Source organism: Macaca nemestrina, chromosome 1 (genome assembly GCF_043159975.1).
Source record: "Macaca nemestrina isolate mMacNem1 chromosome 1, mMacNem.hap1, whole genome shotgun sequence".
NCBI classification, from domain to species: Eukaryota; Metazoa; Chordata; class Mammalia; order Primates; family Cercopithecidae; genus Macaca; species Macaca nemestrina.
The window spans coordinates 212,407,468-212,424,114 of NC_092125.1; the positions used below are offsets into that span (position 1 = coordinate 212,407,468).

The 16,647-nt window shown below is 55.9% G+C and overlaps 1 protein-coding gene across 28 annotated transcripts in view; it reads left to right on the plus strand.

Annotated features, from left to right (window-relative positions):
- The first annotated feature begins 5,535 nt into the window (after positions 1–5,535).
- The window catches only part of RAP1GA (RAP1 GTPase activating protein), a 74,373-nt gene continuing 63,261 nt past the window's right edge, over positions 5,536–16,647 (plus strand). For 6 of the 28 annotated variants that reach the window (XR_011625069.1, XR_011625079.1, XM_071098998.1 and 3 more), the window contains exon 1: positions 5,566–5,683. The gene's annotated coding sequence lies outside the window, so the exon portion shown is untranslated. Of the gene's footprint in view, positions 5,684–6,341; positions 6,423–16,647 lie in introns of all 28 variants that reach the window. The other 22 variants (XR_988029.3, XM_071098983.1, XM_071098986.1 and 19 more) reach the window with 13 other exon arrangements.

Consider the following 16,647-nt stretch of genomic DNA (forward strand, 5'->3'; position numbering starts at 1 on the left):
TCGTTCAAGGGTAGAGTACGCAAAACAGGTATTTCTTAAGTCTCCCCTCCCCCAACAAATGAGAGAACCAGTTACCAAATAAATACATGATACTAACCATGTGAGATACCTGCATATGATAAGGTTTTAAGTATCTCTTGAGACTCACTAGATATGAGGAAGGAGGAGGTTGCAGAATTGTGGCTTGCCAGGAGTTATATGACCTCTTCAAAGTGACATTGGTTTAACTTTATTTTATTTTATTTTATTTTTTGAGACTGAGTCTTGTTCTCTTGCCCAGGCTGGAGTACAGTGGCACGGTCTTGGCTCAGTGCAACCTCTGCCTCCTGGGTCCCAGCGATTCTTGTGCCTCAGCCTCCCGAGTAGCTGGGATTACAGATGTCTGCCGCCACGCCTGGCTAATTTTTTTTTTTTTTTTTTTTTTTGAGGTGAGGTCTTGCTCTATCACCAGGCTGGAGTGCAGTGCTGCAACCTCTGCCTCCAGGGTTCAAGTGATTCTCCTGCCTCAGCCACCCCAGTAGCTGGGACTTCCGGCACATGCCACCGTGCCCAGCTCATTTTTGTATTTTTAGTAGAGACAGGGTTTCCACCATGTTGGCCAGGATGGTGTCGATCTCTTGACCTTGTGATCCGCCCTCCTCGGCCTCCCAAAGTGCTGGGATTGCAGGCATGAGCCACTGCACCCAGTATTTTTGTATTTTTAGTAGACATGGGGTTTTACCGTGTTGGTCAGGCTGGTCTCAAACTCCTGACCTTAAGTGATCTGCCCGCCTTGGCCTCCCAAAGTACTGGGATTACAGGAGTGAGCCACTGTGCCTGGCCTAGTTTGACTTTAGAATTGAGACCTGCACCAGCTTGTAGTAGATTGAGCCTCTGCTGTGTCTCACCCAGCAGAGGCCAGACCAAGGTTGCTGCAGAAGGGGATCCTACCGTGTAATGGGCTGCATCCCACAAGCGAAGCGCGGGTGGCAGGCTGGCCCTTCTCATTCCGTGTGCTTTCACACTCCTCATTCATGAGGCTATGAATTCCCCCTCAAGTTAGCCCTAAGAGCTTGTCCAACATAATTACTGTATTGATCTCAAATAGAGGGCATCATCTGTTTCTCCCCAACATGCTGAAATAAAAAAAACACCCTGCTTTCAAGGACTTGGAGGGCCTTTGAAGTGAAATTGCTCTCGGACAGGGAGGAAGCCAGCCTTATAACAGCAGCTGGAATGGCTGCTTGAATTCCAAATCTGCATTAGTGCTGCCAGGCAAGGCAGGCCCTCAGCCACAGGAAGTGGGGCATGCACTCCAGGGAGGCCAGGAGGCCGACGCAGCCACTGCCTGGGTTGGATTGTTGCCTGCTGGCACACTGGCCTCCGCACAGTTCTATCTGGGTTTTCCTTTCCCTGGTGCTCTGGTGTTTTGTAACCAAGGGAATGCTAAACTGCAACCAGTTCCTTTTATGATCCTGGACAAGTCTGTTCCCCTTTGAGCCTCAGCGTTCTCTCTGAAAGGAAGTGGGATGTGTAGAAGTTGTCAAACATGAACTCCGTGGAAGGAGATAGTGGGGCCTCCTCCCACACCCACCTACTCCCTTGAGGAAGCTCCAGGCAGTACATTTGGAAAGCCACCAAACAGGACTACCTCTCAGGACTTTTCTTGTTTTATTAGTCTCTGAGCTGCCTCTTTGGTTGGTTTGTCTGGAGTTTTTGTAGCATCTTCTCACTCATCCACAGCATGTCTCTGGTTCTCTGGATGAAGGAGGCTCCAAGTCGTACTAGACTGAGTACTGGAACTAGAGTGTACTGTTTATTTCCTGTACTGGAAGCCAGAGTTAGGGCCGGGCAGGATTTTATGTCTGCACCTAAAACCACTCCATCCCCCACAAATGAATCAACCTAATTAGTGCTAGACTGTTGTAGCTCCCTGAGAGCAGGGCTCTGGCCATCTTACCACTGTGTCCCACAGTGGCCCACATGGTACATCCTCAGTAAGGAAAAAAGAACAGCTACTTCGGAATCTGCTAGAAGTTTTCCCATGGCCCCTTGGGGGAGAGCTCTTTTTATTCCTTTGGTTTGACCTGTACTGTCCCCACCTTCAGGCTTCTTTGTCCTCAAAACAGGGACTTCTTCACATTCATGATCCAAAAACCTCTAACCCCAGGGTGGGTCCCCCAGTAGTCTCTGCCATGTCTGCTGCACCGGCTTGGCAGCCTCCCGCCCAGACGGGGGCCTCTGACCCTTCCCTGATGCATGTGCCCTGGCACCTACTGCCACTCTTCATCCTGCCTTGCTCTGCTTACAGTGGAACTGTCCTCTGCTCCAAGCCAGCCCTGAAGCCCACCCTCCTTGCCGGCCTTTCCTAGACCTTACCTGCTGCTCTGTGGACAGCACGCCTTGAGGACTTGCTGCTTTGGGGTTTTCTTCTACTTGCTCTGGTGGGCAGGCCCTATCTCAGTTTTTCTTCCATTTGATCTGACTGGGAAAGAGTGGGTGGGCAGAGACGGGGAGTTCTTTCCAAGAGGCATCATTCCCATTTTAGGACTCTTCCTCCCTCCCCCACCCGCAGTCTCGTGCATTATTTGGAGTTTACTGTGGTGCCACCCATGTTTTCGTTCTCTGGCCTTCTTGGATGCCGGATTTTTAAAGCCAGCTTTCATTTCTCAGTGATCGGGACCACAGAGATGGTGGCTGAGTCGCAACATATTAAGTGTCTGAGACAAGGCTTGTGCCCAGAGGCAGCCATGCGTGAGTGGTCAGTCCTGAGTGGTTTGGATTGAAATAGGACAGGGAAAGCAAAGCTCTGGGGCCTTTGTCCAATCTTCCCCCTCAGTAGCTAGGCTCCATGCCAAGCTCTGTGCCCAGCCCCCTACGGCACGTGCTGCCTCCTCACCAGGGACCCTGACAGTCTCAGAATGGTGCCCCCTAGGACACATGGGAGATTATAAGCCTCTTACATTGAGGGAGGTTTTCTGTAAAGAGGAAAATGCGGTAATTGAAAAGCTCCTTGATTATAAAGAAGAAATAGAGACGCCTGGCACAGGAGAGCCTTCGTTCTTTGGTCTACTCAGCCAGGGTCGGGGACATTCAGTACCCCCATGCTAATAGGCTCTTGGGCTCTTAGGGACCTTGGAGTCTGCAGGTCCAGACTCCAGAAGGTTATGGGACCATGAAGGAGGTCACAGAGCTGTACTCCTTGGCTTGCTGCATTTCTGCATCTCCAGTGCCTCCATCTGCCCCCTCCCTCCAGCTCAGGTGGCACACCTTTGTCTCCACTCAGCACTCTGGGATGTACCATCAGCAATGCCTGGCCAGAATTAAGGGTCTGTCTTACAGCATGGTGGAGAAAGGGGCCCTTTTGGAACAGGAGTTAGGGAAGCAAGAAGCATGGAGATTGTGCTCAGAATTGAATTCAAGGAGCAATGCATAAAAAAGCCAAAGGATGGGCGGAGACATGGTGCTTAAAAGGATCCTGGAATTCATGTACTTCTGAGATCTGTGAGCCCCGCCCCTGCTGAAGATGAGCCAGCCCCAGTACATGCTGCCCTTGAAGGTCTATAGGCATTCCGTTGGCATTTCATAAATAGGATGTATTTCACCAAGCATCTCCCAGGACCAGAGCCCTCAGGACATACCTGTCTAGGGCAGTTGCTACCCCCCATAGCCCCTTCCTCACCATCCCCAGAAGCGCCTTGGCCAGCCTCATTCAACTTCTTGCCTTTTTATTACAGTGTTTGAGCCAACTCTATAGTCCTGGTGTATTCCTAGGCTGGAGATCAAAGGGCCCCTGGGGTCAGGTGGGCTGTGAGTGAGCATGTGATACTGCAGGAGTCTTCCTCCCGCCCTGACAACTTGCCTTGTTCTACCGGTGCTGCTCAGGATGTCTGCAGCCCGGCAGCGCCAGCAGTGCCACGAAGCTTCATTATAAATGCAGGAGCTCAGGCTCCAGGTCCACTGAATCTCAATCTGCGTCTACAGACCGCTCCTGTGCTGTTAGAAGTTTGAGAAACCCCCCTGGGCTGGGGTCTCTTTCCCATATGCAGCTGGGGAAGCTTGCTGGAGGGAGAAATCCACACGGGACTGAAAAGAACAAGTGCCTGATCTCCTACCTTCCCCTCTGCCCTTTCACAGGTGGGTGGATGGGTGGGGTGACGGTGGGGCATTTCCTGCTGTTCCCCCTTACCTCTTATCCACGGGGGTGAGAGTCTTGACTGGGAAACATGGCTCTGGTCCCCAGCCCCTGTGGGACTGAAAACCTGGAGGCTTGCATGTCTCAGATCCTCCAGAGGCTGATGTAAGGGTTGCTGAAGACCTCGGATCTTTTCTTTTGTGAAAAGGAGCCCATGTGGCCAGGAAAATAGTGGGAGCTGGAAGTGACAGTTGTGGTTTTAAGCACACAGTAGATGCTCAAGAAATATATTGAGTACATGACTTGGACTTTCCCCTCCCTAAATATTATCTGTGAAGCGGGCCTATTGGACTTGCTGACCTTGGAGGTGGCTTGAGCCACCAATTCCAAATGGTTGAGACAGAGGTTTGTCTTTACGCCTTTTGCAGCCTGTTTTCCCAGTTCTTAGAACATTGGGGTGAGAGCCAGAGATCCCAGAGATCTCCCTGGAACACGAGTGTTCTGCCACGAGTTCATGACCTTGGAGCCACCAACCATACCCTCACCCCTTGTCCCCTGCAGTTCTGGCCTTGCAGACCCACTGCGAGTTTCTTTGCTTCATGTGGGCTGTCCCCTGGGGAGGGAGCTCCGTGGAGAACAGAAAGAGGTGTGGGTGTGGGCCCCCCCTTGGTGGGGAGTGGGGCACAGGAGCCTCAGGCTCTGTTGACCATCAAAGAAGGGACTCGAGTGGGCAGGCCGCTCACTTGCTGTGGACGTTGGGCAAGTCTCTAACTCTCCCTGGGCTTTGGAATTGAGGCTGGGGTGATCTCTGCGCCCCCTTCCTGCCTGGGTTTTCGCATCTTATCCTGATCCCACTCTCCTCCCGGTGCTTCCACTTCTCCGTGGCCTGCGGCTCCCCTCCCCATACCCGCCCTGGGCCCGAGTTAGGTTGGGGCGGGGGCGAGCTGCCCAGTCCAGAAAGTCCAAGAACCGCGAATGGGATGGCGAGGGTCAACCGCGTGGCCTCTGCCAGGAAGCGCACCAAGCGCCCGGGCGAGGAGGGCGTCAGCCAGGGCGCAGCAGCTTCCTCGCCCAGCGAAGCCTGTGCGCCTTCCTCCCGCCCCTGCAGACAAGAGGAGCCCATGGGGGCCGTGGCCCCCACCTATCCCGACGTCTCCACTTGTTCCAGAAGTTGTCCCAGTCTCCTTGGAGCATGAGCTGTTGCCTGGACCGCTGGGCTCTCGCCCAGGTCCTACCACACTGTCTAGCTGTGTAACCCTAAGCCAGTTCCTGCCCCTCTCTGGTCCTCAGTTTCCCCACCTGTAAAATGGGGGCACCCAGAGCCCTCCTCCGGGACCTGCGGCGGGGCGGGGCTGCAGGGCGGGGGCCTCCCCGCCGCTCCCGCGCCCGCGGTTCGGGCTCCGCAGTGAGGGGGGAGCGGCGCCGGGGAAGGAGCGCTCCGCGGTCATGTGACGTCCCCCTCCCCGAACTGCGGCGGCGGCGAGCGCCGGCCGCGTCTGAGCAGAGCTGCAGCGGCGGCCGCGGGCACCGGAGTGCCGAGCCCAGGACGCCCCCGGCCCAGGCCCGCGGGTGAGTGCGCCCCGCCGGGGCTGCGGCCCTGGAAAGGGGAAGGGGACGGAGGTGTCCGGGCTCCCGTCGGCCCGCAGCCAAGACCCCGCGCGGGCGGGCGGGGAGGGAGGGTGGGGGCGAACGCGCGGAGGACCCGGGTCTTAAGGGGCGAGGGGTGGGCGCAGCTGGGGTCGCACAGCCGGGGCTTGACGGCGGCTGGAGAAGTCGGGGGAGGCCTGGGCTGAGCCGGCTGAACCCCTAGCCTGCGGGACTTGGTCCAGGCCTCGGCCAGGGGGCTTTGGTCCCACCCCCCTGGGTGGGTGGGGAGTCCGGTTTTCCGCCCACCCCGAGGTGGGAGCGCCTGGGGTTTAGAGGAGGGACTGTAGAAAGTGGGCGCGTTTCCTCCATCCCTGGGGAGGGGCCCAAGCCCTAGCGCTCCCCAAGAGGAGGCGCTCCTGTTCTCAAAGAAGGGAAGCGGGGGGCCTCAGATCAACGACCCTGAGCGGGGAGGGCGGTGATGTCCTTGCATCCCCAGAGACAGGGCGAATTCCCCTGTCCCTGACCCGCGGCAGAGCGGGGCACACGCGTCACGCAGTTGGGCGCCCCCTCGTCGCCTCCCCTGGTTCGGCAGGATCTGAGGACTCGGTGGGAATTCACGGGCGGTTTCCGTGCCCTGCAGGGTTTGGTGCCAGCTGCGGGGCGCCTGGGCTTGGGGAAGAAACCCTGTGTACACACACCCGCGCGCACACAGTCTCCGGAGGTGAGCGGCCCCCTCCCTACCCTGACAGTTAGACCCCAGCCTGTGCCTGCCCTCGGAGTCCTTGTTAGGGTCATAGCACAGGCCTGGTGGTGGGGTCGGGAAGAACATCCACCGCTCACAGGGCGCACTGGCCTCTGTCCCTGGGCTCCATTCCCCTTCCTGCCAAGCCAGAGGTCAGGCCCCTGGGGCGGCAAGCAGGAGGGACACTGAGGGAAGGGGCACTGAGGCAGGAGGGGCACTGAGGGAAGGGGCACTGAGGGAAGCTGGCCAGGTGGAAGTAGGAGAGAAAGGCAATGGGGTGAGACGGTATCACTTCCTCTCCACAGGAGGCTCCCAGGAGGCTCTTGGCCCCTTTGCACAGGTAGTGGTGCCTCCTTCCTGGGGGTGTTTGGGGAAACACGCTATGGTGGGGGACTGGGGAAGGTTGCCTCGCAGATGAAACAGAACATTGGCCAAAGGTGTCCCTGAATGGGCTTCTGGACTGGCACAGGGCCCTGAGGGCTGTGGCTGAGTGGGGAGGCAGTGGTCAGGTCCAGCTGGCCATGGGGGCCCCCTCCAGGACCTCAGCCTCACTCTGAGAGCCCCCAGCAGCCGGAGGGTCTGGCAAGGGGTGAGTGTTCCTGGATGGCCTTGGGAAGGATTCCAGGGTAATGATTAATCCTCAGGTGGCACGAGCAATTTCCCCCTTCACAGCAATATTTCAAGGCAGGGGCTGAAGCCTCCATTGCACAGATGAGGAAACTGAGGCTCAGAGAGGCTAAATGAACTGCCTGAGGTCACCTAGTCACCTTCCGCAAGGTCTAGAATCGTGGTTCTCTGACTCTTGATGGGAGCAGATCTCCACAGCGTTGGGGTGGGGGAAAGGGGAACGCCGTGGTAGAGTGCTCCATGTGGACCTGTTCCCCTTTGCTGCCAGGAGGGGAAGGTGCCTGTGGCCAGAAGCTGAGTCAGGTTGAGGAGAGGGTCCGGAGTCCTAGGCTCACCTTGCCACCCCCTCCCATGGAGGGAGGGTTGTCCCATGGAGCACCATAATGGTGCTTTCACCCTGGCACCTTCCCAGCTTCCTTGGGCAAAACCCTCTCCTCTTCTTCCCAAGATGCCTGCCTGGCAGGGGTCTCAGGAGACCCCTCTCCTGGCTCTGACTACCCTCCACCCTTAGGAGACAAAAGGATTCTTCCTTTGGCCTCTTGGAGGGCAGCAGGGAGAGAGGTCTCTGGCGCTCAGGCCACAGGCTCCCACAGCGGGGCCTCCGCCTCTCTCACCTGGCCCTGCCCCTGCCCTGCTGTCAAGTTCTGGGGCCAAGAGGCCTTTTGAGGACTCCTCGGGCAGATCTGTCCTCCATGCTGCCGTCTGTCTGCAGAGGCCTTTGTCCTGGTTGTCAGAGGCTGCTGAGCAGCCGCACGTGCTGTGCAAACAACCCAGACCTGAGCACGGCCAGACACAAACGCAAATACAGTTTGACTGACAGATACCCTGAGACCCAGACACAGGAACACACGGGCACACCCAGGCCAAGACCCCTGCCCCCAACTCTGCCTGACACACAAACACTGAGAGACACACCATCCAGATGCTGGCATGTGTGTACACACAGAGAGATGGAGGTTGTCAGCAAGGAGAAGAGCCTCTTCAGAAGCCCTCGTCTGCTGTTGCCTGCCTCCATTATCTCCTCCAGGGTGCACACATGGTACACGCGCACGCAGGAAGAACACGAGGACGCCCTACGCCCTTAAAAATGAACCTGGCAGACATGCACACGCACCCACCCACACCCAGGCCATCATGGGTGCACACACGCATGCATTACATCAGCTTCCTGCGTGTGGGATGTGAACGCTTCATCACCCGGGGAGGGGAGTGGAGGCCCCCAACCATCCCCAGCAAAGCCTCCCCTTCCTCCCTCTTTTCTGATTCATGTGGACCCATCTTGGCTGACCCTAAGAATCCAGGGAAACTGCCTGGTGCTTCCCGCTCGGTGGGAAGCACCTCCTCTCCTGCCGCCCCTCTGTGCACACACCCACCGGGTTACCAGGGGAGCCTCTCCCCAGGCTGCTCCTTTGCTGCCCCTGAAGGTGTTGTTCTGCAGGTCCTTCCCAAGACAGGACAGGCCCCAGCGCAGGCTCCAAGTGGCTCTGGGGTTCCCTTTCCTTTCCACTTTTGCTAGAGGCATTACCAGGCCCCAGTTTCTGCTTTGTCCTCCCAGCAAGGCTAGGGGCCAGCTGGTGTGAAGGGAAGGGAGTCCTCAGCACTCTCTGCTCACCTCCTTGCATGGCAGGACCTCTGCCAGGCTGGCCCTGGCACCCTGTGCCTCTGAGAGACTGGCGCTGTGGAGAGGTGCTTCTGTGGGCTTAGGTGAGGCCTTAGGTGAGGACAGGCATGCTAGATGGGGAGCAGTGAGTGGCTCCCAGCTCCAGCACGCTCCCTCAGCACTCACGCCAAGCCTGCCACAGTGCTGATTCCCTGTCCAATCCTGGCCCTGCCTCTTGCTGGCTGTGTGGCCCGGACGAGTCATTTTCGCTCTCTGGGCCCAGCTCCAGCTCTAGGAGGCAACTCAGCCTGGCTGGGGGATGAGGAAAGTCAGAGGTGTGAGGTGGCAGCCCTGTGCCAATGAGGAAAGGAAGTTTAGCTCTGGTGGCAGTGTGGGCACATGGGGCCCCAGGCTGAGGACTGTCTGCAGAGTGCAGCCTCTGGATCCACACTAGGGCCAAGCAGGGGTGGCCAGTCTCGGGGCTTCCTGGGGTGGCCACCTGGGGTCAGCCTAGGAGGAGGGGACACAGGGGTAGGGGGCTGCAGCTGTCGCTCACCTTTGTGGACATTTTATGCCTCAAAATGTGCTCTGTATTTAGGGCTAAAGACCGGCACTGGCAGGCAGGTGGTGACTCAGAGAGGAAGAAGGAAAAAGAGGCAGAGGGGTGCTGGTGGGGAGGCACCCCAAAACAGAAAGGTCCCACTGGGATTCCAGCCTTTCCTACTGGAAGAAAGGAACGTGACACTCCTGCTTTGCACCAGCACAGTGAGAGCTGCCTCGTGTGCCTACCCACTAAGCATTTAATGAGCATGTAGTAGATTTCGGGAACCGTGACAGGCACTGGGACACAGAGATGAGCTGGGTCCTGCGGTCCCTGCCACAGCCAGGTGCCTTGTCTCAGATGAGGAGGTGAGGCTCAAAGACAGAAAGTGACTTGCCCACTCTACTGGTTAATACCTCTGCCAACCGAGGCCACCCTCCCTCAGGCCCCCATTTGGAGGAAGCAGACCCAAGTTCGAATTCTGGCATTGCCACTGAGCAGCCATACAACTTTTGGTGAGTTCCTCTCTCCCTCTGAGTCTGTTTCTTGATCTAGGAAGTGGGGATCATAGCACCTGCCTGATGGGTATGTTTCAAGGGATAAGAAGGCGAATGCGAGCAAACACTGAGGGCAGTGCCAAGCTTATCCTAGGCATTCTGCTGGGTCTAAAAAGGGCATAGATTGGGAGTCCTCAGGATGCCAAGTCCAGTCTCTGCTGTGTGACTTTGGACAAGTCACCTGCCTTCTCTGTGCCTCATTTCTTTCTCCCTAGAACAGGGATGACGAGCTTTTATTTGCCTGCCTCCCTGGGGATGTTGTTTGTGGGGCCAGACATACTGGCTGGGAGCTGCTTTGAAAAATATAAAGCCGCACTCAGAAAAACACACAGAGACACACTGAAGGAAAGGCAAACACCAGAAAAATCTGGAGAAAAATCTTTTCTAAAAACATCAAATATTTCTCCACAGCCAGAAAAAAATAAGCCTTTTCTTCAGTGTTTTGAGGGTAGTAAGAATTTTTTCTTATTCCCTTGGAAAACTACCTTGGAAACTTCACATTTCCAGGGTAGTTGGTATGGCTATCACCAGGTGAACTGGGTAAGTTTCCTCCTTGAGGAGTCCTTGCCTGGCACATATTAGCTGTTCAGTAAATGATAATGTTAGTGGTAGAATTACGAGTTGCACAGCAAGAGCAGGAGTGGAGGCGCTCCTGGAGGCGAGACCAGCTACAGCGTGGGCAAGGGCGGGAGGTGGCAATGTGGACACTGGGTTGGATTCATGGAAGGCATATGTAGGGACAAATCAGGGTCAGTCTATTAAGGGCCTCGAATGGCAGGCTGAGGAGTTTGCATTTCCCCAAAATCAATGCGGGATACACGGGAGGGGCGGGCTGAGCCCACTAGCCTGGAATGAGGAACCACCTGGCACAGTTCTCTGCCCTGCCACTGCTGTGTAAGGATTGCCCCCTCGCCTGTTTCCCTGGACCTCCTTTTCTCCCAGTGTGCAAAGGAGAGGATTCCAGCCTCTTCCATCCCAGGGGCAGGCAAGAGGATCAAGGCACCAAGCCACCCAAGAACTAGGTTGCCATGAAAGCCGGGGAGCCAGGAGCTGTCATTGGTTCAGGAAGTCAGGAACCTTGTGTTCCCCTGCTGGCCCCACCCCACTAGCTGGGTGAGCTCAGGCAAGCCGCCGAGGCTCTTTGAGCTTCCCTTTCCATCTGTGGAATGGGAGGATGTGGTTTCTCTCTTTGCAATACAGCTCCCATGAATTGAAGCTGGTTGACTGTGTTGTGTGAGCCTCAAGTGTGTGTCTCTGGGGGACTTGCAATATTTCTTGAAACTACAGTACCTGTTCCTCAGTCTCCCCTGAGAATGTGGATCTGCTGGCAAGGCTGGGGTTGGGGGGCAGTGGGTGAGGATCAGACGCCTGAGCACCTCAGAGGCTGTGACCTTTTCAAGGCCACAGGAGCCATGTGTCTGCCGCAGCCAGGCTGTGGGGGCAGCAGAGGGAAGGTGGAGGTGGGGCAGATGGGTCCAACCCTCTGCTTGGCTCCTGAACTCCGGGCCCCAGTTCTGCGAGGGAAAGCCATCTCAGTACCCCGCTCAGAGGACAGCCCTCTCCAAGGCCCCACTCCTTGATTTAGGGCTCGAGGGGTAGGGTGGAGGTGGCTGATGGAGGGTGACCTTGGGAACTTCTTCCTGCCTGCAGGTTTGGTGCCAGAATTTCCAGGGCAGCCCTGATTCTTCTCGCTCAAAAGTTGGCAGTGTCAGGGACCCTCGAGAGGCTGCCAGGACAAGGCCTGAGCTGATGTCACCATCACCAGCCTCTTGCGTCTTACCCTATCTTGGAGGTCCAGAGAGAGGTCATCCACCCCCTGGCAGACTGCTGTAGGCACTGTGCCCACCCAGGCAGCAGGCTCAGGACACCATGGGGCTGAAGGCTCTAGCCTTGCCTCATTCACCACTTGCCTTTCACTTGAGGTGTGGGAGCTCTGTCAGGGATAGCCGGTTGCCCGTATAGCCCCTCTCCCAGGGCTCCCGGCCTCTAGAAACAGGACTGGGCAGAGCTGCTGGGACAAAGACCTCACTTGTCCCAGTCCCCAAAGCCCACAGCCCTCCCTGGCTGGAGAGGTGTGGGCTCTGTAGTCCTCCGATGGGCAGAGAAGCCTGGGACCTGCCCAAACTCTACAACGCTGGGCCCACCCATGGCAGTCAGGGTGGGAACTGGGCAGGTAGCTCAGGAATTCTAGGAAGATGCTGGTTGCGGGGAGGCAGGATGGGGCCTGAGCAATTGGATGCAGGTGGGGGCATTCATTGAGCACTTGCTGGGCCGTGTGTAAGCACTTTTCATGAATCTATTTCATTTAATCCTCAGAGCAACCCTCAAAGGCTCAGAGAGGTTAAATAGCCTGCCCCAGGTCACCCAGCTGGTGAGTGGCTGGGCCTGAGATTTGAATTGAGGGTTGTGTGACTCTACTTTTAGCCCTTTCTGTGTATTGCATGCAGAATGAGAAGGGGTTGGGGAGGGCACCACACAGAGTCTGTGCTCTGGGTAATGGGAGCAGTTCTGGGCAGGGGCAGGGGTGAGGCTCAGACTCGGAGGCTCACACCTGCAGGACTTGGCCCTGAAGCTTCCAGCTCCCTCTCCCCATGGCCTATCCCTGGGGCCCAGTGCCCCAGGCTGGCTTGGGGAAAAGGATGAATGGGGATGACTTTTCAGGGGTTCCCTTGGACACACAATCCTGCAGACCCTGACTTCTCCTGGCCCCCTATGTCTGTGTGAATTCCCAACTCAGAACCCCAAGAAATCCCCAGCTTCAGAGCTGGGAAGAAGCCCACAGAGATCAGCTGGTCCAACCCCCTCGTTTGACAGACGGTAATTATCATGATTATGCCTGATGGGAGCAATTCACAAAGGACTTTCACATCTGGGTTGCTGCTGGGTGTGCCGGAGTCCTTGGGGCCAGCAAGACTCATCCACATTTTGTGGGTGAGGAAACTGAGGTTCATAGAGGCAAAGAGATGGACCTAGGGGCACACAGTTGACCTTGGTACAGGTCTCTCCCTTCTGAAACCCGGTGCCTATGTGATGGGGCTCTGGGGCTGCACCCTGCATTGGAGTGGGGCGGGTCCTAAGAGGTCTGTATGGGGCCACGGCAGTTATCAGATGAGGCTCTGAGACTCCCAGCGATGCCTGCCTACCTCCCTGTCATGGGAACACCACCCCCTTCAGTGGCGTGGTCTGAAGAGACAGACTGGTGGGCAGAGCTGTTTCCAAGAGACTTCTCTGCCCACCATGCAAATAGGGGCTATGCTGCCCCAGAAAATCAGATTGAGAAGGGCCCTTGGAGGGGCCTCATTATTTAGAGAAGGAAACTGGGGAGCTGCCCACAGTCACACTGTGAGCCAGTGGTGGCACTGGGCTTAGAACTCAGCTTTCCTGGCTCAGCTCATAACTGTCCTTGCATGTGTCCAGTAGCAGTACTAAAGACAGTCCCCATTTATTGTGTGCCTACTATGTGCCAGGGGTGAGCTCTTTACACTGAATTCTAAGAACAATCCTATGTGGTAAGTACTTTTATTATCATTACCATCCCCTTTTACAGATGAAGAAACTGAGGCTTTGAGAGGTTATGAAAATGGCCCAAAGTCACAAGCCAGGAAGTGGCAGAGCAGGAATTTAAGCACGGGTCCATGTGATTCCAAACCCATACTGATGCCAGGTCTTGTATATATTATGATAGGACTAAAGTTGACTTTCTGTTTCTTTTTGTTCATAGTCAATGTAGGACATCATTCATTCATTGAACATTTATGGAGTCCTCACTAAAACAAGAAGACTATAGGGCTGATCAGGGTTGAGGCTCAGAGATTACGTCATGAGGCAGGGGGTCTCAGACACTGCTAGGCTCTCTGCCTCCACCAAGGATGGCTGCCTCTCCCTCCTTTTTTTTTGGAGAGTCTTGCTTTGTTGCCCAGACCAGAGCACAGTGGTGCAATCTCAGCTCACTGCAACCTCGGCCTCTTGGGTTCAAGTGATTCTCATGCCTCAGCCTCCTGAGTAGCCAGGACTACAGGCATGCACCACCATGCCCAGGTAATTTTTGTTTTTTTAGTAGAGATGGGGTTTCGCCATATTGGCCAGGCTGTTCTCGAACTCCTGACCTCAGGCGATCCACCTGCCTCGGTCTCTCAAAATGCTGGGATTATTACAAACATGAGGCACCGTGCCCCAGCCATCTCCCTCCTCCTTCTGTCCCCACCCCAGCCTGACTACATTTGCAGCATCTTCCTCTGATCCTCCTGCCCACCTGTTTTACCCTTGAGGTAAATGAGGGCATGACTCAGCTAGGGCTCCTGGGCTTTGTATATCCCAAAGAAGACCCTACTGGCAACGGTGTTAACAGCCACCACCGTGCAAGCCGCTTGTGAGCACAAGGCACTATGCGAAGGTGTCTGTGTACATCACCTTGTTTAACACACCATCACCTGTGAGCTAAGAGCTAGTATCATCTCCATTCTCCAGATTGGAAACTAAGGCTGACAGTCACAGCTCAAGACTGAGTTGGGGCTGGGTGCAGTGGCTCTTGCCTGTAATCCCGGCACTTTGGGAGGCTGAGGCAGGAGGATCACTTGAGGTTGGGAGCTCGAGACCAGCCTGGCCAGCATGGAGAAACCCCATCTCTACTAAAAATACAAAAATCAACCAGGCATGGTGGTGGGCGCCTGCAGCCCAGGCTACACAGGAGGCTGAGGCAAGAGAATCGCTTGAACCCTGGAGGCTTGCAGTGAGCCAAGATTGTAACATTGCACTCCAGCCTGGGCGACAGAGCGAGACTCTGTCTCACAAAAAAAAAAAAAAAAAAGGCTGAGTTGGAACCACTTTGTCCAGCTCTCGAGCCTATGCCCTTCCTCACTGGCTCACTCTGCCCTGCTCGGTATCTGGGCTGTGTAGTGATGCATTTAGAGCCCTGGTTCCTGGAAAGAAGGGCTTCAGCCAAGCAACAGGTTTATTAAGCACCTACTGTGTGTCTTGGGGAGGCGCTTTGTGAGGCTAAAGCTTGTGAGGATGGGGAGATTGGGTTCCTCTGTGAGAGATCTCGAGGCTGCATGCCCCCCATCCTACCCCAGAAGGCATTCAAGCCCCTGAGGATGCCAGGACAGAGCAGCCAGGGCAGGGCAGCGAGTGCTGTGGGAAGGACTTTCTTCCTGGCAGGAGCGTCCCTCACAGTGACTCAGAGCAGTGTGAAGACCTCAGAGAGGTTTTGTAGCCATATCTGCATCCACTGATCCTTAGGCAAGTCATTAGGTCTCTGGGACCCTGGCTTTCTGATCTGTGAGATGGGGAAGATGATTGTACCTAATTTACAGGGTGGATTTAAGGACTGGATGAAAGCGCTTGGCACAGGGCCTCGGGAACTAAAAGGGGCTGTGCCACTGAGCCGCAGTGCACGGGTGATAGGGACTGAGGTCCCGAGGAGCTCGGAAGAGCTGGATCTGCTCTGTTTGCACACCTCAATTTCCCCCGTTAGCCATGGTAGACATGTAACTCTTGCATGATCGGCCTCACGGGGCTGTTGTCAGGATCACAGAGATCCCAGAACGCGTAGGTGCGGCCCCGTGATCTGCGCACCGAGAGAACGGGTCCCGCGGGAGGGGGCGGTGGGCGGGTGCAGGTGCGCCCTTGTGAGCTGGGAGACGTGCGGCGCCTGGCGCCGGGAGAGGGCGAGGACGGGCGCTGGAGCCGCCTCCGTGTAAGGGAGGGGTGAGGGAGGGGTGAGGAAGTGTCGGGGGCGGCGAGCGCGCGGTTGGCGACTCTGGGCGCTGTCCGGGCGGCTCCGGGTCCCCACCGTTCTCGGAAAGGCACTCGGGGCGCTGTCCCTGGTCCTGGAGCCCGGCCGGCCCTCGCCTGCAGTTCTCGTGAAGGCCAGTTGGTGGCGCCCGAGACCGCGGCGGACTCCCGGACCCATTAGAGAACACGTTTTAAAAAGCGTTTTTCGGCAGGGGGAGGTGGCTCACGCCTGTAATACCAACACTTCGGAAAGCAGAGGCGGGCGCATCACCTGAGGTCGGGAATTCGAGACCAGCCTGACCAACATGGAGAAACCCCGACTCTACTGAAAATACAAAAATTAGCTGGGCCCGATGGTGCATGCCTGTAATCCCAGCTACTCGGGAGACTGAGGCAGGAGAATCGCTTGAACCCAGGAGGCGAAGGTTCCGGTGAGCCGAGATCGCGCCATTGCACTCCAACCTGGGCGACAAGAGTGAAACTCCGTCTCCAAAGACAAAAAAAAAAAAAAGGCCTTCTTCATTTTCCTGTTATGATATTCCTAGGTAATAAGCCTGCCTAGACACCTGACTTCAAAAACCAACTATATACTGGCATAAGAGATGAAAAAGGCCCTCCACCTCCCTACGTGAATGCTGTGGCATGACCACACTACAAGAGCTAATGAAGTAACCAGCCTTGAGCACCTATTTATTAAAAATATACCCTTAGGTTTTTTAAAAAATAAAATTATTTTAATAGAGATGGAGTCTTGCTTTGTTACCCAGGCTGGTCTCGAACTCCTGGGCTCAAGCAGTACTCTCACCTCAGCCTCCCAAGGTGCTGGGATTACAGGTGTGAGCCACCTCACCCAGCCTACCCTTAGATTTTTTTTTTTTTTTTTTTTTTTTTGGTACAGAGTCTCACTCTGTTGCCCAGGCTGGAGTGTACTGGTATGATCTCAGCTCACTGCAACCTCCGCCCCCTGGGTTCACGCAATTCTATCTCAACCTCCTGAGTAGCTGGGACTACATGCGCATGCCACCACGCCTGGCTAATTTTTGTATTTTTAGTAGAGACAGGGTTTCACCATATTGGTCAGGCTGGTCTCAAACTCCTGGCCTCAGGTGATCCATCCGCCTCAGCCTCCCAAAGTGCTGGGATTAC